This window comes from Pleurodeles waltl, chromosome 5, assembly GCF_031143425.1.
Source record: "Pleurodeles waltl isolate 20211129_DDA chromosome 5, aPleWal1.hap1.20221129, whole genome shotgun sequence".
Classification (NCBI taxonomy): Eukaryota; Metazoa; Chordata; class Amphibia; order Caudata; family Salamandridae; genus Pleurodeles; species Pleurodeles waltl.
This window is the reverse complement of record NC_090444.1, coordinates 1427182782-1427209131: the sequence shown is the minus strand read 5'-3', so window position 1 is coordinate 1427209131 and position 26350 is coordinate 1427182782. Positions and strand designations below refer to the sequence as shown.

Sequence of the window (26350 nt, the reverse complement as noted above, 5' to 3'; positions counted from 1 at the left end):
TAAAGTGCAAGTGCTCCCTATGTAAATTGCATGTGTAATTGGTTTTTCCATGATTGGCATATTTGTTTTACTAGTAGATCCCTAGTAAAAGTGCACTAGAGGGGCCCAGTGCCTGTACATCAAATGCTACTGGTGGGCCTGCAGCACTGATTGTGCCACCCACATGACATGGCTCAGACCTGCCACTGCAGTGTCTGTGTTTGCAGTTTTAAACTGGCAACTCGACCTGGCAAGTGTACCCACTTCCCAGGCCCAAACCTTCCATTTTTATGCATGCAAGGTACCCCTAAGGTAGGCTTTAGGTAGCCCCAGGGGCAGGGTACAGATTTGCTGTCAAACCAGAATTTCTCACGGTTTCAAACACCGCCTCCAGGTGTTGGGTGTTTTGTTCCTAGGTCTGACCATAGATGACTGTTGGAAATCACTCTTTTTGCAGGGTTATCTCCACAATTTTCGCTTTCTTCGTCCTGTTTTTTGTGATTTGTTTTTGCTGGTTTATTGTCTTTGCAGACTTTACCACTGCACATCAGTGCTATAGTGCAGGTGCTCCCAATGTAAATTGTATTGGTGATTGTTTTATCCATGATTGGCGTATTTGATTTACTGTAAGTCCGAAGTGTACCAGAGGTGTCCAAGGCCTGTAAACAAAATGCTACTAGTGGGCCTGCAGCACTGATTGTGCCACCCTCAATATGTCTCAGACCTGCCACTGTAGTGTCTGTGTGTGCAGTTTTAAACTGCCAGTTCGATCTGTCAAGTGAACCCACTTGGCAGTCCTAAACCTTCCTTTTTTGTACATGCAAGGCAACCCTAAGGTAGGCCACGGGTAGCCTCCTGGGCAGGGTGCATTGTATGTTAAAGGTGGGACATGTACTGGTGTGTTTTACATGTCCTGACAGTGTAATACTCCCTAATTCATTTTTCACTGTTGCAAGGCCTATCTCTCTCATATGTTAACATGGGGACTGCCTTTAAATATCTTTTGAGTGCAGTTTCCCATTGAGAGCAGATAGAGATGTGGAGTTCGGGGTCCCTGAACTCACAATGTAAAAATACACCTTTTGGTAAAGTTGTTTTATGGATTGTCAGTTTGAAAATGCCTCTTTTAGAAAGTGGGCATTTTCTTGCTTAACCATTCTGTGTCCTGTTTCTGTATTCCAAGTCTTGGTCAGACTGACAGTTGGGCTGTTGTGAATTCCCTCTAGACAGTGACAAAAAGGGAGCCGGAGTACAGCCTGCACATCCTGATGAGTCTCTTGGGCTAGAGTGTGGAGGGTGGAGCTGACACACCTGAAAGGGCTGTGCCTGTCCTCACACAATGCTGTCTCCAACCCCCTGGTGTGTTCCTGGGGCCAGGACTGGGCAAGGCAGGATCATGTCAACAATAGAGACTTTCTTTTGAGGTTTGCCTACTTCAAAGGCAGAAAGGCGTATAAGTAGTGGACCCAAAACCCCAGACTTCTAGAACACATCTGGGTCAAGAGGAACCTCTGCCAAGGAGAGGAGCTGGAGGAGGAATACTGCCCTTTTGCTGTGTGTGCTTTGCTGGGCTCGTCTGCAGTTGCTGCTTCTGCCTTAGAGAGGGCAAAGACTAGACTTTGCTGTGTATCCTGCTTGTAAGATTTCTCCAAGGACTTGGAATAGAGCTTGCCTCCTGTTGGAAGTCTCATGGATATCTGTGACTTCAGTTTAATCTGCCTACAGCACTGGGAACGGTGTGTTTTGTGCTGCAACAGAAGCAAAACCACTGCAGCACGGTCAATGCCGTCGCTGCTTGCACTGTGACCTGACGCTGCCGCACAGAACCATTGACACTGATGTCGCCGCCTGCACTGTGGCCGGAGGACACCACTCATGAGGTACACAGAGCAATGCTCTGTCTCGCACCGCAGCCCCAGTCCACAGATGCCAGTGCCATTGACTCCAGTGTCATCAACAGACGCCCCTGTCTGCACCGCGATCCGTGGGGGCCTCATGGAGCTCATCCCCGCGCTGCACCGCTACCTTGCGCCTTCCGATGACAGCGCTTCAGCAACAGCGACACAGCTACCTGCACTGTGACCTGGAGTCACCACATGTCGCACCGCCCCGTTTCACACCAAAGCCCTGATATCACGGTTGTTGTAGGATGCCATCACCGAGCCGCTGCCTGTACCATGACCTGTGGGCACTGCACGTCGCATTGTCCCGCTTTGCACTGCAGCCCCAACGCCATCCACGCTAGCGCTCCTGACTTTATCAGCCCGGAGTTGGATCCGCAACACGTTTGACTTCAAGGGCCCGAAGACCCCCGCAACAACCTCCAGATCCAACGCCGCACTCCAGATCTCATTGTGAGGATCTTGCAAAATTCATATCTTTATTATTGTATGTTGGGGTTTTCTCATTTTGGTCTTGTCTTTTTCAGATAAATATTGGCTATTTTTCTAAAACTGGTAAGGTGTCCTTTTGTAGTGTTTTCATTTTATTACTGCGTGTTATGTGCAAATGCTTTACACATTGCTTCTGAGATAAGCCCGACTGCTCATGCCAAGCTACCAAGGGGGTGAGCAGGGGTTATCTGAATTGAGTATCTCCCTTATCCTGACTAGAGTGAGGGTCCCTATGTGGACAGGGTGCATACTGACAGCCAACTAGAGACCCCATTTCTAACAATGGCCATGTCATCTAAGTACGCAGTAAACAACAATATGAAGGGTTTTGCCCATATAACCCCCAAATTCTGGGCTAAGCAATTCGACTTCTAAAACAAGATGAATCAGGGGGATGAGTTAAATTGTTTTCAGTATCCAACGACACCCTTAATTGACACCCATCCTAGAACTCGGGAAGCTCAACAAATTTCTGTGGGAACAATCCTTCCTTATGGTTGCTCGGTTCAACATCCTGCATCCCCTGAACCAATGGGATTGTATGACAACTCTCGACTCACAGGATGCATATTTATGCACCCAAGCATCACAAGTATCTTCGCTTCACCATAGCTGACAGACATTACCAGTTCACACTCCTCCCACTCGGCCTCCTATCAACTCCTAACATTTTCAACAAATGCCTGGCCCCAGTTGCAGCCGCTCTTAGAAAGGAAGGTCACCAGGTATTCCCCTACCTGGATGACTGGCTGCTAACAGCCCAGTCACCTTTGCTAGCCTCCAAAGCAACAGAGTCTTGTGTTATATAGCTTTGCAAACTGGGTCTCACAGTGAACCATTGGAAGTCATCCCCTGTTCCAACACAAAGGATAACATTTTTGGGCTCCACCCTTGATACCATACAGGACCCAAGAAAGACAACAAAAAGTTAGCTAGCTCTCAAGGTCTCCTGAAGAAAGTCCATTTCAGTGTGTCTGTAAAATCATTGCTGGGAATGATGTAATCCACAATTAATCTAGTACCTCTAACACACCTGAAATTGAGACCTTTGCGGGAGGAGCTACAACAACAGTGGATTCAGACAGAAGGCTCGTTTGATGACCTCATCAATTTCACACCAAAGAAGCTCCAGGCACTAATGTGGTGGTTCCAGATCTCTCATCCCTCGAAGGACCTAATGTTTTTGCCTCAAATACCCGTCTTTGTCATAACAGCCGACACCTTCCTGGAAGGCTGGGACAGACATCTACAGGACCTGGAGATTCAAGAGAGATGGTCTCCCATGCAAACGTCCATGCATATAAACCGCCGGGAACTCAAAGCTGTCTTACCTTGCATTGCAAGTTAATCAGTGCTGACGCGTACAGGGAATATGACCAGCATGCACCACATCAACAAGCAAGGGATACAGCCTAGCTGGCTCCCTCTGAGAAAGTCCATGAGCTATGACACTGGCTAGAAAAACACAACATCACTCTGAAAGCCAAGCACGTATCAGGAGCAAACATCAGCCTGGCGGACATGTTCAGCAGATTCCTAGAAAAGCTCGAACTGAACCAAATGGAACTCAAAAGAATATTTCGGCTTCATGGGAATCCAGCATTAGATCTCTTTGCAATGGACAAGAACAACAAATGCTGATTTTTTTTTTTGCCAGTTGCCACCCACTCCTGGGGTTGTGGGGGAATGCCTTTTTGATACGATGGTCCGGGATCTGTGTGTATGCTCCCTCCCATCCCCATGATACTTAAAGTTCTCAACAAGATGAAAGTGCATAGGTTTCGCTTGACCTTGATCGCTCCCATGTGGCCCAGTCAATAATGGTTCTAGGAGCTTCTTCTCCTGTTGAAATCTACACTCATTTGCCTTCAGACCATGTGAACACTACTACTGATGAACCAGGGCCAAGTTCTACATCTGAACCCAGGCTCTCTCCAGTTATGTGCATGGCTCCTGAATTCCAGGAGTTCCAAGAGATTATTATTACCCAAGATGCAGGGATATCCTTGCAAGAGCGAATTCCACTAACAAGTCGTACATATTGAAATGGAAGAGATTCTGCCTATGATGTCAACAATCCAACCCGAATTAGCTAGAGGCATCACCAGAGCAGATCTTGCCTTACCTTCTCTCTCTGGCTCGTTAAGGTTTGGTTCATGTGTTTATAAAGCTATTTCTTGCTGCAATATCTAGATATAGGCGCTCCTCACAATCTCTCTCATTGTGTACCACAAGGATAATCAAGAATTTAATGAATGGACTGCTCAGGGTTTTCTTTCTGGTAGAAGCTCCTCCACCAGAGTGGTACCTAAATGAGGTTCTCTCTCAACTTATCAAACCTCCGTTCGCACCCATTCACAAAGCAGACCTGAAATTTGTCATGTGGAAAGTGGATATGCCGTTGCACTCAAATCCGCTAGAAGAATGAGCAAGATACAAGCCTGAACAACCAAAGAGCCTTTTCTCTTTTTGAAGTATCATTGTCATCCTAAGAACAAATCCAAAATTCATTCCCAAGGTGCCATCACAGTTTCATCTTCATGAACTCATTATATTACAAACTTCTTTCCCGAATCTAACATCTAAGCAGAGGAGATCTCTGCATACGCTGGACATTATTAGAAGATGTGTTAAATTCTACTTGCATCATACTAAATAGTTTTATAAAACTGAACAATTATTGGTTGTTTATGGACAATACAAGGCACTCCAGTTACAAAGGCAACCATCACAAGGTGGATTTCTGCAACAATACAATTTTCCACTCCAAAGCGGGCAAACCACTCACCACTAAAGCAAAGGCATACTCCACACGGACAATTTCTACATCAGCGTCCCTGCTAGTAGGTTTTTCACTTGAAAACGTGTTGTGCTGCAACGTGGAACAGTGTCCGCACCTTTACACAGCACTGTTGCCGGGATTCAGCACAGCACAGTGATGCAGCAGTCACAGAAGCAATGTTACGACATTTATTTCAGTAGAGTGAGCCTCTGTTACTTTGAATGCTACTTATACTTTACATACAATATTTTATTACACATGCTATATGTATTCAAATATGTGTCCAACCCACCATCGACAACCCACCATGTCACAAAATGTATAATTACAATAACTGATTGCTATTTTGATTCAAGCATGTGAATCTATAAAAGATCCAAGACTGGGAAGAAAATGAGTTACTTACCTGTAACTGCAGCTTTCCAGTATTGCTATCTTTCATAGATTCACGTGTGACCCACTCTTCTCCCCATAGGAGCTCCATTACGTCTTCTCGTTATATATCTCACTTGTGCTAGAAAATGTGAGAGACTGGAGCTTCTGCGGGGAGGGTTCTAAAGGGTGCTGGACTTCAGGTATTTTCTAATGATGTGAATAAGCTGTGAAAGTGAATACACTTTAACAGTGTTTTACATTTCTCCATACTGCTATTGAATGATACCGTGGAACTCCCACTTTGACTACGGGAAATCATTCAAGCATGAGAATCTATGAAAGATACCAAGACTGTAGAACTGCAGTTACTGGTAAGTAACTAATTTTCTTCTCCGTTCTACATTGACTTATAATGCAAAGTTTTGCTGTGATTGGTCAAGGGGCTGCAAAGATAAAAATGGGCAGTCCCAAAACACGTTTTTCTGTCAGCACATTTTTCATATCATTTTTCATTCGGAGTTACTCTAAAACAGTTGAAAGGATTTACACTGTAAGTCACTCCACTGTACTCCACTCCAGTCTGTGCTAATCCACATGCTGCCACGCTACCCCACTCCTTGCCACTCCACTCTACACCAGTAAACTGTACACTGTTAGAATCTGTCACTTCATTTTATGACACCCCAATGTACACCAATACACTATACGCCCTTTTACTCTACTCCACTGTAAGCAACTCCACTCTTTGCTATTCCACTCTGCCACTCCACTCTACCACACTCTGTGTAAACTGATGCACTCTATGGTATTCCTCTGTACTCCACTTCACTTTATGGCACGCCACTCTACGACAATCTGGTGTATGCTGTTTGTTAGAGGACGGTTCTGACCATCACATCTGCCCTGATTTTTTTGCTTTTTGACCACCTGGTTTTTGACCTTTTACTGTAAGGGAGCCTCCTATGCGGGGACTCACGCACAGTAAACTCATGGTAAAATGGACAGCGCATGTTTACCGCCGGTGCCGCTGTGCTAAGGAAAGGCTGCTGTGGCGCAGCAAGGGCAGGAGGCCCCGGGCGGGTTACATGTGATCATATGTGCACATGGATTTGCACCCATGTGAGGGATGTGGGAGTAGGATTCCTGGTGTGCGCAGCCCAAGAACTGTGCGTAGGTAAGCCTGGTGCAGGAGGAGCTATGCAGAGTGGGTGGTGACCTGAAGTAGGTCTCATGAGAGGGGTGTACACATGTGAGGGAGAGTCAGTGTGCTTACTGTCTTTTCACTGTAGGGACACTCCGTGAAATGCCAATGTGAGTGTGCTTAATGTATATGCATTGTGGGGATACTCCATTAAATGTCAATGGGAAAGGATGGCCTAGGGTGCAACTCCAGTTCTCTGGGGTGCACCGAGACCAGCGTCACACCAAAGGACACTGTAACCTGTAAGAAAATAATAATTCAGTAGGTTACAAGAGCATAAATGTACAACTTATGGGTCATCCAGGGATGTTATCTTTCTCTGATTTAGCTCAGGATTAGGGCCAATTACTGCTCTGTCCAGTTGCTTGAGCAGGGCCTTGCAGCAGTCAGCTAGCTGTCATTCCGTGCCAGGAGCACACTGGAGAGGCCCTGGGAAGAATGTCAGAGCAACTAACTCCTGGATGATGCCATTTTGAGCTATCCCAGAAGCCTATGCAGGAAGGAGGGGACAGGGGCAAGGAAGTGATGTGGCACATCTAGATAGGCCAGCGGTGCAGGCCTGCTGGACACTTCCGCCCCCACTTAAAAGGTCCTGCACAGGGGAGAGCTCTCTCTCTTGGCTGTGCTTCACTACTGGCCACTGGGACTGCAGATGGGCGTCATGGACAACTGGAAGGAAGAACCCCCTGACCTCCCCTGGGCAGGTACTCTGCCCCTGAAGGACTTCAGGCCAGCGAGGGGAATGTCATGTCCAGGCAAGCTGGCACCTTACCCCTCCTGAGGACTCGTTGGGGGAAGGACTGGGCTACTGCCAGGTGAGCACGCTCCCCAGAAGGAAAAGAGGGCACCCAGAGGAAAGGCTGGCGCAGGGAGTCAGTGGGACTGGCTCCCTATAATCTTAGACCCTTCTAGACCAGGAGGCCTAAAGAGAGTGCTCCCGGAGGCAAGGACTTGCCACCAGGAGCAAAACAACGCTGGAATCATGAAAATCAGTCCATGGGGGCCCGAGATATCCAGGGAAGAAGGATTGCGACCTTTGACCTTTCGAGAGGCAGCGACGAAGCACGTGGGGCTCTGCCGCTGTTCCAGACTGTGCCCCCGGGGTGGGCTGGGGTCTGGGGGCTGCCCCAGGAGGAAGAGGAGCCGGGAGAGTACTGTTGCACTCCCCCTCTGGAAAAAGGGGCTCTGGACCCCATCCCGGGGCCCTGTGAAGTCTGGCTAGTTCAACTTGATGAGGGGGGTGCCGTCACGCACCCCCCTGCTGCAGTGGGTAGGAGCCCCATCAGAAGCCAAGTCGGGGGCACCGTCACGCCCCCTGTGAAAATCACAAGAGGGGCCCTGGACCCCCTCCTGGGGCCCCAGGACGAGGAGAAAGTCAGGAAGCGCCGTCGTGCTCCCCGTGGAGATGAGGAGGGGCCCCGGACCCCATACTGGGGCCCAGAAGCTGTAGAGGAGGAAGGGGGGAGTGCCGTTGCTCTCCCCCAGGCGGCCCATCTGGCCGCAGCCCTGCACGTGTCTGCCCGCAGGAGCTGGCAGACACCACGAAAAAGGGCCGGCTCCCGCAGCAGCACACGGAGGTGCTGCCTGTGTGGGGAGCCCGCAGGGGCAGCCAGGGGTGGGCTCCCTGCGCCCCCCTCCTAAGAGGGAGCACTTAACTGGTATGGGGGTGTCCGGGTGGGACCGGGCACCCTCCAGGCAGAACACCAGCTTCTGCGGCACCGCGGCTCTCCCTGGCTCAGCGGAAGAGCAGCTCATTTAGTATGCAGCCGCCCCAGCATGCTCTGCGGGGCACCAGCAGGGGTCTAGGCCCCTAACCAGTGTGTGGTGGTCCCAGGAAGATGGGGCCACCACCAAACCAGTGCCCATGGACAGCGGGAGCTGCAGGAGCAGTGAAGCCTCCCCCCAATGCAGTTTGTGTCCCCACCCTAGTTAGGGTGGGACAAAAGAATGGTAACCCCCCAAGGGTTCCAATGCTAGGTAAAGCACAAGCGTATGTGGACTTTTGTTCTGGCTTGTGGGACTGTGCCTACTAGGAGTATAGGCTAGTATTACCCGATGTACTCAACAGTAATTTGATTGTTAACCAAGAGTAATTTGAAAGTAATCTAAAAGTAATCCTAATTTTTAAATTGCTTAAATATGTTCCTACATGTTCCCTGTTGATTCTAATTTGAATAACGAGACTGACAGCCATCTCTTGGCAAGATAGACGTACTTAATTGCAGATGTAGGTGTGCTCATTCCACATTACCGTCAAATGTTGCAGGGGGGACACCGGAGATTGTTTTGCCAGGTGGGTTGTTGGATTATATTCCCCCTTGGAGGAGACATGAGAGATTACACAATGTTATTCCAGAGTGATTCCATCACTTTATGTATATTTGCAGATTGTTGCATAGTATTGAGTAGTGTGTGTGTGTGAGTAATACATGTACTTTTACTTTATCAAAAGAAAAAGCAGAGACTGGACAATCATTTATTGAGAGTCATGCTTGTGTGCTCGTGAATGGGGATTACTAGCCCACACCACCTCCATTGAGTAAGCCTTGGACTGCTTTGCAACGCTACCCTATCAGAGTCAAGCGCCACAATGGGGTGTTTGGTTCCCAGTGGCGGTCGCGTGCGGACCCATTACTAGTGCAGGCCACACAACTAATGACCCACCTTCGAACACTGTTACACTGTACGTAATTGTATGCTGTTACACTGTACATAATTTCGTTTTCCAGCACTACACCATGCTACTCTATGCTATTCCACTATATGCCACCCCACTCTGTCATTACACTGTATGCCAGTAACACTCAATGTTATTCCACTCTAGACCATTCCACTGTACTCTACTCCACTTCACTTTATGCTATTCAACTGTACATCACACACTCTACACCACTCCACAGTATGCTATTACACTGTACGCCACTAAACTCTATTCCAGTACACTTAACCCACGTCCTCTCTACAATACTCCACTCTATGGTATTCCACTCTGCAAGCCTCTACTCTACTCCACTACACTGTAATCACGCCACACCACTCCAGTCTCTGCTATTTTACTGTACGCCGCTCAACTGTAATTGACTCCACTCTATGGCATTCTACTCTGCAATCCACTCCATGCTAATCTGCTGTACTCCAGTCTAGTGCACATTATTACACTCTACTTAACTTCAGTGTATGCTATTTCTCTGTAAGCCACTCTAGTATACGCCACTCCACTCTACTTCAATCCACACTATTGCAATGTAAGCCACTACAGTGTATCTCACTCCACTCTTCTTCAATCCACTCTACAAAACTCCACTCTGTGCCACCCCTCTGTACGCCACACTACTCTACGCTATTCCACTGCACATCCCTCAAGTCTCACACACTCAAGTGGACACCTTCAATGTACACCACTCCACTGTATGCTATTCCACTGTGTGCTGCCAACTGCACGACACCACAGTCTATGCCACTTCACTGTACGCTACTATACGATGCCGCCCCATTGTATGCTTATACACTATATGTCAGTATTCTCTACCCTGTTCCACTTTATTCAGCTCCACTATATGACACTGCACACTTCCACTCTGACACTTCACCCATTGCCACTGCACTGTACACCACTCCAATATACACCACACCACGTCAGTCCACTCTACCGTTCTACACTCTACCCTATTCCAGTATACAACACTTTATTTTTAGGGCACTCCACTGTACGCTGCTCCACTATATGCCACTTCACTCTAGGTCACCGCGCTGTACACCAGTAACATTCAACATTATTTCACTCTACCCCCACACCATGGTACGTTACTCTACCCTACACCACTGCAGTCTTTGCCACTACACTCTACAACATTATAATATGCAATACTCCACTCAATGATATTCCACTCATCAGTACTCCACTCCATTGTACGCCACTCCCTGTACGCCACAACACTTTACCTCACTCCACTTTAAGCCACTCCACTGTACGCCACTTCACGCTACGCTATTCTACTCTATGCCACTCCACTCTAACCCACTCTAGTGTACACTTTTCCACTGTATACCACTCCAGTGTACGCCACTCCACTCTGTGCCACTCTCCTCTAAGCTATTCCACTGTATGCCATTACACTGTACCTCACTCCACTCTGCAACACTCCACTGTACTTCACTCTGCCAGTCCACTGTATGCCATTCTACTCTGCGCTCTTCTACTGTATGCCACTCAGCTCTAACATAGTCCAATGTAATCTATTGCAGTGTATACCACGCCTCTGTACCAGTATATGCCATTCATTCCACTCTACACTACTCTACTAAATGACACCCCACACGCTATTGTCCTATTTGCCACTACACTGTACCTTACTTTACTTATGATGCTCCACTCTTCACCATTCCATCCTTTGCTGCTCCTCTGTACTCTGTTCTGCTGTACGACACTCCACTCTGCTCCACTCTGTGCTATGCTACTCTACGCCACTCTGCTGCACTCTACAACACTCCACTCTATGCCACTCCACGCTATTCCACTGTACACCCTTCACCGTACCACATTCCACTCTACTCCACTTTGACATTATACTTTACAACACTCTTCTCCACTGTACAGTACTACAGTCCACACAATAACAGTATAGTCAACGACAGTAAACTCTACAGCCATTGAAAAAAAACAAAGGTTAGATTTTTGTTAGACTTCGGAAAACTTTATTCTTTGTATACAGCACATATTAAATATACACAAAATTATTAATTCTTCAGTTATGGTTATACATTAAATGTTTTATTGATGCACCACCTTCAAATTTATGTAACTTTATTTTCTCTTTAGCTACAAACAAAAAAAAGTATACAAAAATTCAATTTTCTAAACTTATATCTTTAATTTATGAGGCCTCCATGCCTCATACATTTTATTATTTTATTTATTTATAAAGCGCATGCATCATCCCCGTTGGGACATCCCGGTGCTAGAACCAAACAAGGAAACTCTGCAGTTAGAGGATACAGCCAGGGTTTGAAGTACTTACGGAACACAAAAGATCTTCTATACGACGCAATTCCAAAGGAAGGGTGTTCCAGTGAAGTGCCGCCAGATGGTCAAACTAGTGGTTTACCACGCAATATAGCTATTCTTGACTCGTGAACTGACTTGTGCACACAACAGAGTGGTTTAAACCTGGATCTTTTCGGCATTGGAAGCCAGTGCAGCTGATTGATTCAGGCTGATGATGAGCTCCTTTTGGGGCTGTTGCAGATTAGTCTGGCAGCTTTATTCTGTATAAGCTGCAGGCAGCTAGATAAACAGTCAGCTATTCCTAGATATAAGGCATTGCCATAGTCCACTCTGCTCAGTATAAGAGCCTGAGTGACAGTCTTACGGCAGGCTAAAGGGATCCATCTGAATAACTTCCTCAGCATGCGTAGGAGACCAAAACACCTCCTGCACACCAGGTTAACCTGCTCCTGCATAAAGAGGGAGTAATCTCATATGAACCCCAGATTCTTGGTGGCTGTCCTGGGTAATAGAGCTGCACCAAGAGAAGTGGGCCACCACGTATTATTCCAAACTTTGTCTCTCCGAACAACAGAACTTAAGTTTTTCTGCTTCGAACAATGTGAATTTATCAAGCTATCCATGTCCGAGAGGCAGCCCAAAAGATTCTCACAGGTTTGAGACTGATTCTCGTGAGGGGTAATGACAAACTGTGCTTCATCCACATGAGAAAATGCCTCGAATTCCCAAGACTTGACAATATGCACTGGGGGGTGTTTTGGGAGGGCCAACTAAATATTGAACAGAGACAGGCTTAGGGATTACCCTTCTAGAACATCACAGTCTGCGAAGGGGGTAGATTTAAGCAGAGCTAAGTAAACAGAATATGGACAAGAGTGCTCCAAACAATTGTAGAGTCCTAGAATACAGGCCTGCTTAGTGAAGCCTACGAACAAACTGGAAGTGTGAGACAGTTTCGGCGCAGCAGCCATGGTATATGTCCAGAATGTTACTGGCTTCCTGAAACTGCAGTAGTTGAGCGTTAACTATCCTTTCCAACACTTTCACCAAATAAGGCAAAAGGGAGATAGGACAATAGTTGGAAAGATCAGCAGCTTCTTCTCCAGTCTTTTTTTATTACAGGTAATACAAGAGCAGACTTCCAACAAGAATGGAAATCTGCCAGGGATTTTTCAAGGATGAGTTAAACAGTCAAGTGACAGGGGCTTAAAACAGGAACTAACCTGGAGGAACTTAAAGGAGGACAGGGGTCCAGTGGTAACCCTGATTTCCCATCCTTTATGGTCTTTTCCACCATTTCTTGTGTGAGTTCCTGAAAATAACCCCAGTAGGTGGATGTTCAGGGGTGAGGGTTGACTTCTTCCAGGAAAAACTCTGCCGGGGAGGGTTGGGTCTCGAAAGTGGAGTAGATCTTATCGATCTTCTCATGAAAGAATTGTGCCAGGTCTTCACACCACTTGGATGATTTGGTTCACAGCTGTAGGCTGAGATTGTTCCTTGACTATCTTAAAAAGTTCATTGGAAGAGCTCTAATGTCCTTTAATCTCATCATGAAATGAGCTTGTTAGCATTCTTAAGCTTTTTATGGTAAGATTTTAAAGCGGCTCCAACAGCTGTGTCATCCATCAGGGATTTAGAAATCGCCAATGCTGCTCTAAAGCTTTGCTGTCCCTCGTCGCAGTTCTGAGATCATTTGTTTACCATTTCTCTGAAGGGGAAGATCTAAACTACCTCAGTTGAAGAGGGGCACATCTAGCTAATGCCTCAACTATTGCAGTCTCTAAAGCCTTAATATATAATTGAATGGGAGGATCTGCATTTAGAACTAGTGCACGGAAGTGCACCGAAAACAATTTTGTGGAAACTTTCCTCCTTGGCCTTGACCTCACCAGAGGGGGTAGCATGATTGGCGAGAGGCTTATCATGCACCATAAATCTAAAGTTTAATAAAAAGTGGTCAGACCAGCACACAGGGTCAATAGAGAGTAGAAATCTAGCAAAGATTAAAGAACAATAAATCCAGGATATGTCCTGTTCTATGGGAGGCACCCTTCGTAAGTTGTAACATTCGCATCTCGTTCTCCAAATTTCTACTGTGCAGGTCGTCCTCCTTCTCAAAGTGACACTCAAAATCACCAATCAGTAAGAGGTGTTTATATTTTAAAACCAAAGGGGACAATAATGCAGCGAGTGTGGCAGCCATTAGGATGTTATGGCCCATAGGTCTATAAATGACCACTCCTCCCAAAATCAAAGAATTCTTGCTGGACAGCTGAAAGAGAGAGTCTTTATTTTCATACTCCCATAGCACTCTAAAAATAAATGCCACACTGCCTCCTTGCCGCGTTCCCGGTCACTCATCAGAATCTTGTAATCGTTAGGTACTGTCAAATACAGCTCCACCATGAAGTGGTTGTTAAGCCATGTCTCTATGATAAACATTAGATCAGGGTTGGAGCTGTGGATAATGTCCCAGATTTTCAGACAGCGCTTAGGCAGCGACCTTGCGTTGATATATACACAGCTAATATCAGGGTCAGCTCCGATAGCCCCAAATTCTCCCTCTCCCTACACAGGCCTTAAATACATGGGGGTGGGAGCAGCAGCACCCTTCCAATTGTCCGAATAGGTTGTCTCCTGAGAAACCAAACATCCCCACTTGGAATTTACACTAGAAAAAGGGCCAAAGGTGGTCCAGGCACCCCTATAGAGCAGCCAGATGAATGAGGCCCCTGTGGTTTCAGGGCAAGCAACATGTTTCGAGAAAAGGTAGTCAAAGCTTTCTTACCTTTTGCCAAACTACCAGAGGTTCTGGTGACTGGTAAGGGGCAGGAGCGGATGGGCGCAGAGGGCCCCCCATGTCTACGTACATGGTCAGGGTCAAACACTCAACCACTCACCAAATACACTCCTCTCCCACCACCCTCACCCAAAATGGCAGGAGCAAAGAAACACCACAACTAGTGAAGCATCTCTAGCACAATGGCTTAACTGGCCACTGGTTCTCTCCCTCTGCAGGCGACACGATCCAGTGATGGCTGACAGCGCTCAAAAATAAAAATAAAAGTCAGGACAGTTTCATCAAAAATTATAGAACACGTTTAAAACCACGTAAAACATTCTGTAAGACCCCGAGTCCCCCACTGGAATCAGTGAAATCAAACTAATGTAAGCAAGTATAGTGCAAAAAACAGTAGATGCAGAACGTAGCTGTTTAATTCTTACCGGTCCGTGCATCGCCTGCATCTGCATATGTGGTCAGGGTCAAAAAATAGCCTGCTGACTGAACACACACCTCTCCCTTCACCCAAAATGGTGGGAGCAAAGAAACGCTGCGACCAAGGAAGCAGCACCAGCACAATGTCTTAACTGTACTCCGCTCGGTAACCACACTATATTTACTATAATCACTATAACCACTCTATCATGCAATTGCATGATTTGCAATGTCATAACTATTATTGTAAATAATATTATTTTAGATGGTATACCTGATATCATATAAAAGGTATAAGCAGTGCATGGAGAAGGCGTGAGTTATAGTTAATGTAGGCATCTTGGAACCTCTTCCACCCCAGCAGCATTACTGGGTAAGAACACTCTCATCTTCAGAAAGCATTTGAACCAGAGTGCTCTGGAGAGGCTCTTGTCTGGGGCCAATTGCTTCACATTAGGAAACTCAAAAGACAACTGGCTTACTGCCCTGTGATACTGTGGGGAGTGCAGAGAGCATGCTTAGCTGGAATTCACTAGCTGTCATCGTTCAAATCAAGGAAACCCTTTTGAGAAGAAAAGCAAAAATTACTACATCAAGGTACCAAAAGCCACTGAGGGCCCAAACAAGCCGAAGCAGAGAGAGGTAGAGCATGGGAACCTCCTAACCCTTGCGGGGTAAGGAAACTGAGAGGATGAAAAGACAAACATCCATGGAGGAGGCTTATTAGAACTAACACAGAGGAGGCAGCAACTGTTGTTAATGGGTATAAAGAACTCATCCTTCTGTACCCAGATCACCAACACAGCACGGAACCCCAGGAGACAAATCAGGACAAGACAAAGATGCCCATCCCAGCAGAGACACCACAGGACATAATTAGAGAAACTTAAGGCAGCACCCCAGTGAAAGCGGTATCCCTCTTCCCGATGCCAGTGGAATGCCGAGAGACGGAGGCAGAAAGGAGCAAACTGTAAAAGATCCATGGGCACACTCAGGATCAAAAAGGGCAGCACAAAAATTGATTCAAAATGCACTGAAACAACCAAAGAATGAACTGGGGCAGAAAGAGCTTTTTAAAGGAGATACACAAGATACTTAAAGGGCTGCTTGAAAGAGACTAATTGAGATTTGAACAGACTTTAAGACATGCCTCCTGAAACTATGTAGAGCGATTCTAGAGTTAGGACTGATACTAGACAGCCTGGAATGTGCCGTAGATGTACTGTCGGAGGAACAAAAACAGCTATGCGTGAGGCTCCAGGCACTGGAAGAACAGAACATTGAACTAAAGGTGAAACAAGAAGAGCTTTAAAATCACTGTCAATGGAAAACGTAAGGATAAGAGAATTAGCAGAGGGCGGTAACACCCAAGAATGTCACAAATGTCCTGAACATTCAAGTCGGGCTTAGATGACAAATAAGACATGGAAATAAATGTCTCTGGAAGGAAAGACAGACAAATATTTTAAATAGTTAAATGTAGGGGCAGATCTTGCAAACCACTGGCACAGAAGCAAGTTAAGATGTCCCACATCAACTAAACTGAAAAATATAGGCAGAAAGAGAATATTAAGGCAACTATCTGGGAGCCAAACTCCCTTTCGACAAACTGGAGGAACTATAAATACAAAAAGGTGGAAATGCCAGAGGAAGGTGGAATTTAACTAAAGGGCCTGGGTTTGCTTGCATTAAGGAGTGGTTGGAAGGTAGGACTCAATTGACAAACTGCTCTTAAAGACACTCCAACTGACTGGGCGTAAGCTGTAAATCACCTGGACATAATAACATCCACAGGAGAGCGATTACTCCATTTTTCTTGTCCACCCTTTTCTTTACGTCCACAACACATTCAGACTCAGTTGCAGGAGTGGGAGTTTTGGACATATCCCTTTCCGACCATACACTTGTGGATATGAGTTCGGATATGAGGAGATACTGCAAGAAATGCAATGGAATATCAGAGCTTGTATTTTTAGGGAGCTGGACCTAAAAACGGAACTGGTAAAAAAAATCACAGAATGTTTTAACACCAACAAACTAATTGGACATCGCCTCAGCTAGAGTCTGGAATGCTTTCAAGGCTAAAGTGACTGGTTGTATGAGCTATAGCAGCAGGGAGAACTACGGAGAAACACTACAGGAGGATAGATTGAACTACGGAGAAACACTAAAGGAGGATAGATTGACAAAAAATATAAAAGACTGTTGTCAAGCAACACCTCTTTAGAAAATTAAATGTCAACTATCTCTTGTTGGGCGCAATTGAGAGTGCATAGGAAAGAAACAGCTCTGTTACTTACCCGCAGGACTGACAATTTCTGAAGGGGGAAATTAAATAGGAACACCGCTGGCCAGAAGCATTAAATAACAAGAGGCCAAAACACACATAGCTAAAAAAATAATTCAGATTGTTTTTAGGAAATTTACAAATAGTACAAACAAGCTGGAGGATTTTGATGCCCCGCTTTCAGAAGGTCATGCAGACATCCAGGTCTGCATAAAAAAATGTACCTGGCTGACCAGTTCAGAAAATATAAGAGAATCATTAAATGGTCTCATTAATGCATAGGAACCAAAAGGGACTCTGGTAACCATGCTCCTGTACAAGGACCCAGAGATTAAAGGAAACCTCCTAGCCTTCAAAGGTTTCTGCCAGTGTTGGGACATCAATAGGCAGGCCTTTATTTTACCTTTACTACATCATCAGATGTTACCCCCTTTTTATGTGAATTAGATATGTCTTTCATCACTGTGGCCGAAAAGCCACAAGAATGTTGCTCCACATATGGGCTGATTACCCTTTTCAACATTGATACGCAGATTTTGATAAAAGTCTTGGAAAAGAGACTGGAGCGATTACTCTTGTGTTTGATAGACTCAGATCAAGTTAGCTTCATCACAGAAAGACCAGCAATAATTTGAGGCTCAAAGGAAGAACCTACTGGAGATTCTGGTATCCCTCAATGCAGAAACCTGGTGGATTGCTTGAAGCTGTTGTGGATAAAATAGGCCTCGGCATCAAATGGAAAAATTGGATACTTAACTATAGCAAGCCGATTAGAACTTGAACTCTCCGGTGTTTCAGCCCTTGCTCCCACTCATCAGCATCAAGTGGGCTCTTGTATAAATACAATTTGCTTTCATCTCATTTTTGTATAAACCTATACATTGTATCTCTTAGCTATACTATTGAGGACCCACACATTCCAAGTGATTACTTCAAATTTTGGGGCTCCTCTAGTAATTTTAGATGGCGTATGCATCTCCATCCCACATCCAGTGTACCGTGTGGGACGGTGGAGTTGGAAACCTTATATGTCTAATACTTCATACCATCACAAACTGCACCAACATATTAATGTTGCTTTATATGTTCTTCCCGGAAACCTCTGCTCCTACTGACCTGTTAACTCAATGTAAAATCCCTCTACCTCGCCTGACCCACTTACCTGGTACAGGGGCGAAAGACATGGATGACAGAGACGACGAAAGCTGGTGGCATCAAGGAAAAGAAATGCTGCATTAAAACTGGGAGGGGCTGACGCCGCATAACAGAGGGGCTAGAAAAAAAGGACTTCTCATTTCAGTGATAACTTGGGCTTGGCTGCATGAAATGGAAACCCAGGTATTTTAGAAAACAAGTATCAAGGAAAGTGGGTTGAGGAAACAAAGAGCACTACTATTAAGGATTTGTGAGCACTACTAATAAGGAATTGTGAGTATATCCACTAGGGCAACTAAAGTTAAGGGGAAGAACCCTTGATGCATGCAAAAGAGTGATGTGAAGGGAGCATTTGTTAGGCAGCCCATGGCTGAAGTAACAGGAGCATGTCTCACTCCGTAGTGATTTAGTATTTAGTTTACCCCTACACTGAACACTTACCTACATATTCATCCACTGTCTTCAGGAGTGCTGGTGGCGAACATCAACCAGGACCTGGAAGTGAAAGAGAAGAGAAGAGGAGAGCCATTACCTTGCGTAGCTGTTCCTGAGAAGGATACTATAAACCAAACCAATCTAATACAGCCCGCATATACTGATTTTTGTTACTTTAATCGCCACTAATTAGGGCCATCATATCTAAATTGGATAAGCCCCCTATATTTTATTCCCAACGTCCCTCCACACCCCCCAACTTCTTCCTCAGATAGGCTAGCAAAATTCCTCCATCCAAACTCATACCTACAGCGCAAATGTACCTGTTGTCAGTTTCCTTCTTCAGTTTCCCCAACCAACAGTTCTGTGAGGAGTTGATACTGTGCATTCCCTGATCATCCTGCTGTTGCACAGCTCATTTTCCACGGCCATAGGGCAATTTCTCATGTTATATGATGTAGTCTTGCTCTAGTCAAGGGTAGCCCATGCCCTCTCACATTAAATAATCAGCTTCCTCTCCTCTTTAGCTGTTGACTGGAACATGTCTGAGTCTTGTCAGAGTCTGGAGTCCGTTTCTCTGCCTGTCATGCTCATACCATCATCACAGGTTGGAATCATTTTTAGTCTCGCTGCTAGCAGCCACTGCTTGTGCTGTTTTTTCCTAAATTTGTTGTCATCTGAGCCAAAGCCACCATTCATTGTATGTCTTGGAATCCTGATTGCTTGCTTGTTTGTTTTGCTCCACTCCTTTGTGCCTCTGCCCAATCCCACACACCTTTCAGTGCTGTGAAAAATCTAAATCTAATCTGTCATTATTTTCATTTGGCAAGGAATAGTAAGGTGTTTATTGCTCCCATTTGTACATTTTGCTTTGTTGATGGAGGCTCTCCGTGCTACCACAGCAGCAGTGAGATCAGTAAATATTGTCACTTTAATGTTGTCAAGCTTAATTTCTACTTTCTCACATCGCTGCTGTGGTATGCAATTGCGATCTTTGAAGTGTAGAGGGTTTGCAATCACTGGTTTGGGCAGTGCACCGGGGGCAGAGGAACTCTGAGCCCATTCAGAGCAAAAATGGTCTGCATCTCCATGGAAACCAACAATTGTTTGAGACAGTTCTCCATTTATGTATCCATGCACTTTGAGAGTCAGAGGATTTTGACATTTTGTCATGCCTGCCCCTTGGAGTCTTTAGCTCTTTAGTCCGGATATAATACTTGGTCTGGTCTCTCAGGTCCTTCTTCTTTTCTTTGAGCTGTTCATTGGTGGGCTTAAGGTCCTCAATTGCAGTTTCTGTTTTCTCGATGTACTCTGACATTTTCCAGCGTTCATCACGAAGGAGCCCGCTCTCCACCACCATGGTGTCTATTTCAGTCTCTAGTGCATCACTAGCTTTGGTGATGTCTGAAAGTATGGTGTCCAGTTTGTTAGATCACTCTGTTTCTTCCAGATGTGCAGTGCTGTCCCATGTTGCTGACAGTGTCTTCTCCCTTTTGCTATCTCTGCACCTGGCGTCCAGGTGTTGGTTCAGGGTAATAGTCTGCGCTATCCTTCTTCAGTGGCCTTTCATATAACTTATGTGCCACCTTCTCTGGTTCCACTGACCGTTCCTCACAATCCTGGCTTCTCATTGGTGTTCTAATCAGGGTGATAGGAGCTACATACACTGCTCTCACTTAGCCACGTGGTCTCCACGGATTGCTTGTCTCTAACACTGTTAACAGAGTTGGAACTCTCTAACAGTCTTTAAGTACTCTGCCTCTGATATGCCACAGTTTTAGTCTGTTTCTGAGGGCAGTCTAGTTTACAGTACCCAACACCACTTTAAGTCCCCGCAAAAGGTAAAGCAAATGTTCCTCTATATTGTGATGTCCAATGGGGAAGGGAACCCCACTCATCACATCTTTAGGTCAGTTGCTGATCACTTGAGGAGGGAAAAGGCCTTCCCTTTAGTTGCCCCTTCTTTCTCTCTCCTTGTTTCCCAGGCCAGCCCTGTCGCTTCAGTCTGTCAGTCGTCTGCAGACTGATGTTCCCTTCCTACATGTTATCCAGTCTGCTGTCACAGAGTGACACGCCCACTCTTTGATGCTGTTTCAGGGTCGGATCTGGTTGCCACCACAGCATTTCTGTTGTAGAGCTGCAGGAGAAGTCCCTCACGTGGAGGAGAGGCTATTTGTTGTCCGCTGCAGCAACTTGTCACTATTCAAATTCTTAAAACGCTAGAAGACACCATTTTAGCAAAGCTGAATGGCGTAGCACTTGCTTCTTTTGCCTGGTAAGCTTCCGGGAGATTCTAGCTTTGTACCACCATCCACTATCTTACTGGGCTTTAACCTGCTCCGGCAACTGCTAAGACCGAGCAGGCGCCCCAGTCACGTTCCTGGATTAACTTGATGGGAACTCAGGGAACTGAGCAACGACCATGCTACTCAATCAGCATCAGACTACATGCCATGGGATTGTGCCCTCCTATGCAAATTTTGTACTCTTTAGCTGATCCGTCCAGTCCAGAAGAAAGTCATGTAGAATCAATCTTAGCGGATTTGTGTGCACCTGGTTTGGGCGTGAAGGTTCTGTTCCTTAGAACTGCTATCCCTTGGACTACCCTCATCTTTGGCTTTTGCTTCTAAAGAATCTGCTTTTTTAACAGGACTGAGTACTGAATCTGAAACTCCACAATCTACACCTCTATGCCTGGAGATTGAATGGAATCAGCTGAGAGGTTTTGCTCTTCTGTTGCTGATCTTACGTTTCATTTTGGCTACTCCCTGCCCTTCCACAAAAGTAGATCTACTCAGGCTGTTTGTCCAGATTTGTCATCTAGTTCAGGTAGAAGCAGGTTGATCCTCTGCAGCCTTATTTGCCTGATAAGCTTTTTTTTTTTTGGCATGGCAAAGGTTTGCAGTGGATACTATTAAAGGTTACCTATCAACCCTCTTTCCTTTTCTACATTTTCCTGTTAAGCTAACTTTATTCAAATCACCTGTTTGCTGTTTTTTTCCCTTTAACAGGACTTTAACATGCATTTCCTCTTGCTCTGTTTATGATGCTGTGATAGGACCGAAATTTAGTCCTTACTTACTTGATGCATGCTCCTTTGGGCCCTCTGCATATTTAAACCTGGAGGCTCCTAACTCTGTAGACCGTGTTTCTCATTGTCATATGTTCTGCACTATACATCATTGAGCTACATGCATTGCCAGCCCAGCCTACTTGTGCACTGCCTTTTTTTCTGACTAGCTCAACCTTACTTTTGAATCACTCTTCCATGCTGGACACTCCATCACGCTCCCTGCATTCTTCTGTACTCTACATCCCTCAGAGGAGGATATGCTTCACCGCTTGGATCCAGTGTATGCCCTTTGCTACTACTTTGATAGGACTAATAAGAACCAGTTGGATTATCAGCAGTTTCTAGGATATGCCTGTGAAACGAATGGAAAGGGAGGGGAATTCAAAAAGACACATTATTCCAGTGGAGTGTCCTTGGCATCAATCTTAGTATGGATTGTCTTTGGCATCAATGTGTGCCTCGGTCAGTAAGTATTTTCTTGAAGGCTTACAGCTCATTCTGTCAGGAGAAATGCTGTAATTACTGCAGTCGCCCAGTGTGTCCCTTCTTTGGACTCTGTAGTTAAATATACACATCAGAAGAATATGTTTCTTACCTTAAATAACACTCCTTTTAGTAGGTAAAGAATCTAATCACAGATTCTTCACCACCTGCTCTATTCCCCAATCTGAGTGGGAAGTAATCAGGTTCCAAGTTAGATTTGTACATGGTTAATAGTCTCAATCTTTCAGTCATGCTCCATGTTTGAGGGTGGAGAAGAGGCTAATGAATAAACATCAGCAAATTGCAGGTGGTGCCTTTGTAAGGCATCTCGTCATGTCTGTCAATGGGATATAGTTATAGTTGCATTAGAAGCAGATGGTGCCACCTGCTGGTGTGAAGGAGCTATTGCAAGAGTTTCTATATCTAGTTTGGCACCTTGGGACATTCACAAAATGAGGAATCTGCTTCTAGAGAGATTACTTACCTCAAATAGTGGTACATTGTTTTTCAGAAAACCATTGTGCGCGCATATCTTGTGGGCGCTAGTGGTGTTTTCACACCGGTGGGCCTACAGTGAGAAGCTCAGTCTGGGACTTTGTAGCACTGTGTACCTTTCTGTTCCATCTTGCTTTCATGGTGACTCCCACATTGGATTAAGTCGGGGTTGGCCATTGAGGGATGTGCTGATAAAGTATGGCCTTCTTCAGACCTTCCAGTGAATGAAACCCTCTGTGACCAGATCTTTATTCAGGTACCTCTATGCATATGCTAGTGCTAGGACCTAGCAGTTTAGTCACTGTACACTTTGTGGAAAATGCATCTGTTGGACTTTCTTTTTCATAAGGACTTCCCTCTTATAATGGTGGTGTTCTCTTTGATAGCTGCTATTATGGAGCCAATGAGCTGGATTGTTTGTGTAGGAGTAATGAGGCAGATTTCATACACCTATGGACCAGAATCTATGCCTATGGGAAAGCTCAGTGTCTCGACCTGAACATAGTAGTTCGCGTTAAGCTCTGGTTTCTGGGCATACTTTTTGTAGTTGTCCTAGTGCTGTCTCCTTCATGTATCCCTTAAAAAACTAGAGCATAGCGTTTGGTTGTCACAGTGATTCTTCAGGTCTTCACCTTTGATTATGTCTGTATGCTGCCTTTGTCTGACTGTTCCTCTTCAGCCACTGCCTTACATGAGGAAGAAGGTTTCTCTCTTTGCTGTGCTCTGAGGGATACCCTCCACTTTCTTAGCTTCTCCTGTGGTCAATTGGCACCGGGCATAGCAATTTGCCTAATCTGGTCCCCTTTCATATTGCATAGTTGTTTAAGGGGCCATGATTCTCACATAGCATTCCACCCTCCTTATTGCCACTAACCTATGTGGTGCTGTAGTCTGTAGAGAATCCTCTTGGCTTTGCCATGCCTAGGCGGGAAACAGCATTTACAAGGACGGCTGATCCCCATATGCCTTTACCAAGTGGGCTTCACCACTCATACATCTTTACCACGCAGGATTTTACAAAGAATATGCCTTTACCATTCCTGCCTTTACAACTAATTTCAACTAACTTGCGCCTTTGCCATGCACAGCTAATTACTCTGCATATTATATAATTCATGACAACTTGTATGGAATCTTTGATATTATCACTGCAACATTTGAAATAATATTATTGATAAAACAGTGCATGGCTAGGGCGCGAGTTATAGTTACTGTATATATATATATATATATATATATATATATATATATATATATATATATATATATATATATATATATATATATTCACTGAAAAACCCAAAGGTTACAGGGACATTATAGTTAGGTTCTGAATCTACGCAAACAAAACCATAGAAATTAGCAGTTATAGTTATTTTAAGTAACTGTAACCCCTAAGGTAACTATAACTCACGCCCTAGCCATGCACAGTTTTCTTAGCAATATATTTTCAGTGACACACACGCTAAAAAAAACAAAGGTTGCAGGGACATTATAGTTAGGAAATAGAATTGAAAAAATACATAGATATTCACTTAAAAAACCAAAGGTGACAGGGACGTTATAGTTAGGCTCACATTTTAAATGTGCAAACCCATATAAATTCACCTGTTATAGTTAGTTATCTCAAGTAACTATAACTTTTGCCCTAAGGTAACTATAACTCGTGTCCCCGCGCGAGTTACAGAAATTACAGAAGGAAAATGACCAGGGAGACACCTGGAGTAGATCCCTCAACTTTCAGTTTGAGGGTCTTTGACCTTAACTTTTAGGCCATTGGTGACTCCTTACTGTGATGCTTCTAGACATACCTATGACAGTCAACTCATACATGTGATTAGATAGAAATGTGAATGTTCTTTCACTAGGAAGATTTAACAGTCAAAACACTAGTAAATAAACAAACACGCTGCCAAGAGATACTAGAATTTGAACCTTCAGCTTACTGAGTGACAGCACAACACCTTGACCATTAGGCCAGAAGTGACTCTGTTCTACTCTGCATCCAAACGTAATTATAACATTCGTACCAAACGTCTTGCTACTCTGACTTTATGAAGTGCTCCCTGCTTGTGCTAGCAATGTTTTCATCTGTTTTCCTGCACGCATGTTTGCGTGCACATAAACAGGTGAAAACTTCACTTTCTGCAACTAAGAGCTGTTTAAAAGCTCTCACTTGCAGAAAGTGAAGTGTTTGCTCTGACTTAGTGAGAGCTGTCAAAGCTTCCGCCAAGTCAGAGCAAACAGCCATGTCCTGGGGCACCCCAGGACATAGCACGAGCCGGCCCCGGGGGTGGCGGCCCTCAGGACCATTTATGGTTCCTCAAGGGGTGGGGGGCATTCAGCATAAATATCCCCAGGGAGGTGGTGGCATCCCGGGGCCCGAAACGGACCCCCTATCTTTTTCAAATGTAGCCCTGGGATTTAGAAGATGTGCCCCGGAGAGGTGGTGGTCCCCAGGGCTGTAGCCTCCCCTGTATTTGATGTTATGTTGGCCCGGGGAGGGGACGATCCCCAGGGCTGCGTGGGTACACAACTCTGCATTCTAATTTAGTTAATGCCCTGCAGGGTGGCGGTCCCCAGGGCTGCAAGTCGGCCCCCCCACATACCTTATTAGTATATGCCAGTGGAGGTGACATTCCTAGGGCTTTGGCAAGCCCAGGAGCAAAGGGTCCCTTGTGCCCCTCCTTAGTTTTGGCAAGCCCCCAGGACTTAGCCCCACTGGGGACTTTATTAAAAGGGCAGGAAAACACTTTTTTTTTTGTTTTGTTTTTTATGGCTCTGCAGATTTTTCCAACATTTAAAAAAAAATGCTTTTTTAGCCCTGGTGGGGGTCCCTCTTGGAACCCAGTGCCAAAGCTAAGGGGTAAGGGCATCCCTACCCTGGCCCCTTTTCTTTTTTTAATCTTTGAAGCAGAGTCCCAAGATGGCTGACTACACTTCCTTGTTGATAGTCAATCCGATATCTGCACAAAGACAGTGGGATCTACGTCCCTATATATCCATGTTTGTAACTTTACATCAAATCACAAAAAACTTGCTTTTGGGACCAAAATATAGCTTTCTGCCAAATTTGGTGTAATTCTGTTCAGCGGTTCAGGCTGTAGTCATGTTCAAAAGTTTGAAAAATCCCATTGACATAGAATGTTGGAAAAAGTGTTTTGGCAATCCCCCCACCCCCTGTTTTTTTTCTCGGCCCCTTGCTTGACAGATCACTCCGAAACTTTCTAAACAGCAGCTCACCTGGCCAAAGAATAAGTTTTGAAGATTTTTTGAAGATTTAACAAACCAATCCAAAGTTATTGGCAAAATAAACAAGCATTTACAATGCAACGGGTCTCACGTTTGCTCATGTTAGAGCTGATTGCGTTGTAAACTCCTAACCTGACTTTTCACCTATCGGGCAAAAGTGCATTTATGTACATAACCCTAAAAAGTGAAATCAAGTATGTAAAGCGCTCGACTTCTGC

At 45.2% G+C, this 26350-nt stretch overlaps 1 protein-coding gene across 6 annotated transcripts in view; it reads left to right on the top strand.

Annotated features, from left to right (window-relative positions):
- The window catches only part of FAM135A (family with sequence similarity 135 member A), an 863965-nt gene that overhangs the window by 385453 nt on the left and 452162 nt on the right, over nt 1-26350 (top strand). The gene's annotated exons all lie outside the window — the stretch shown is intronic.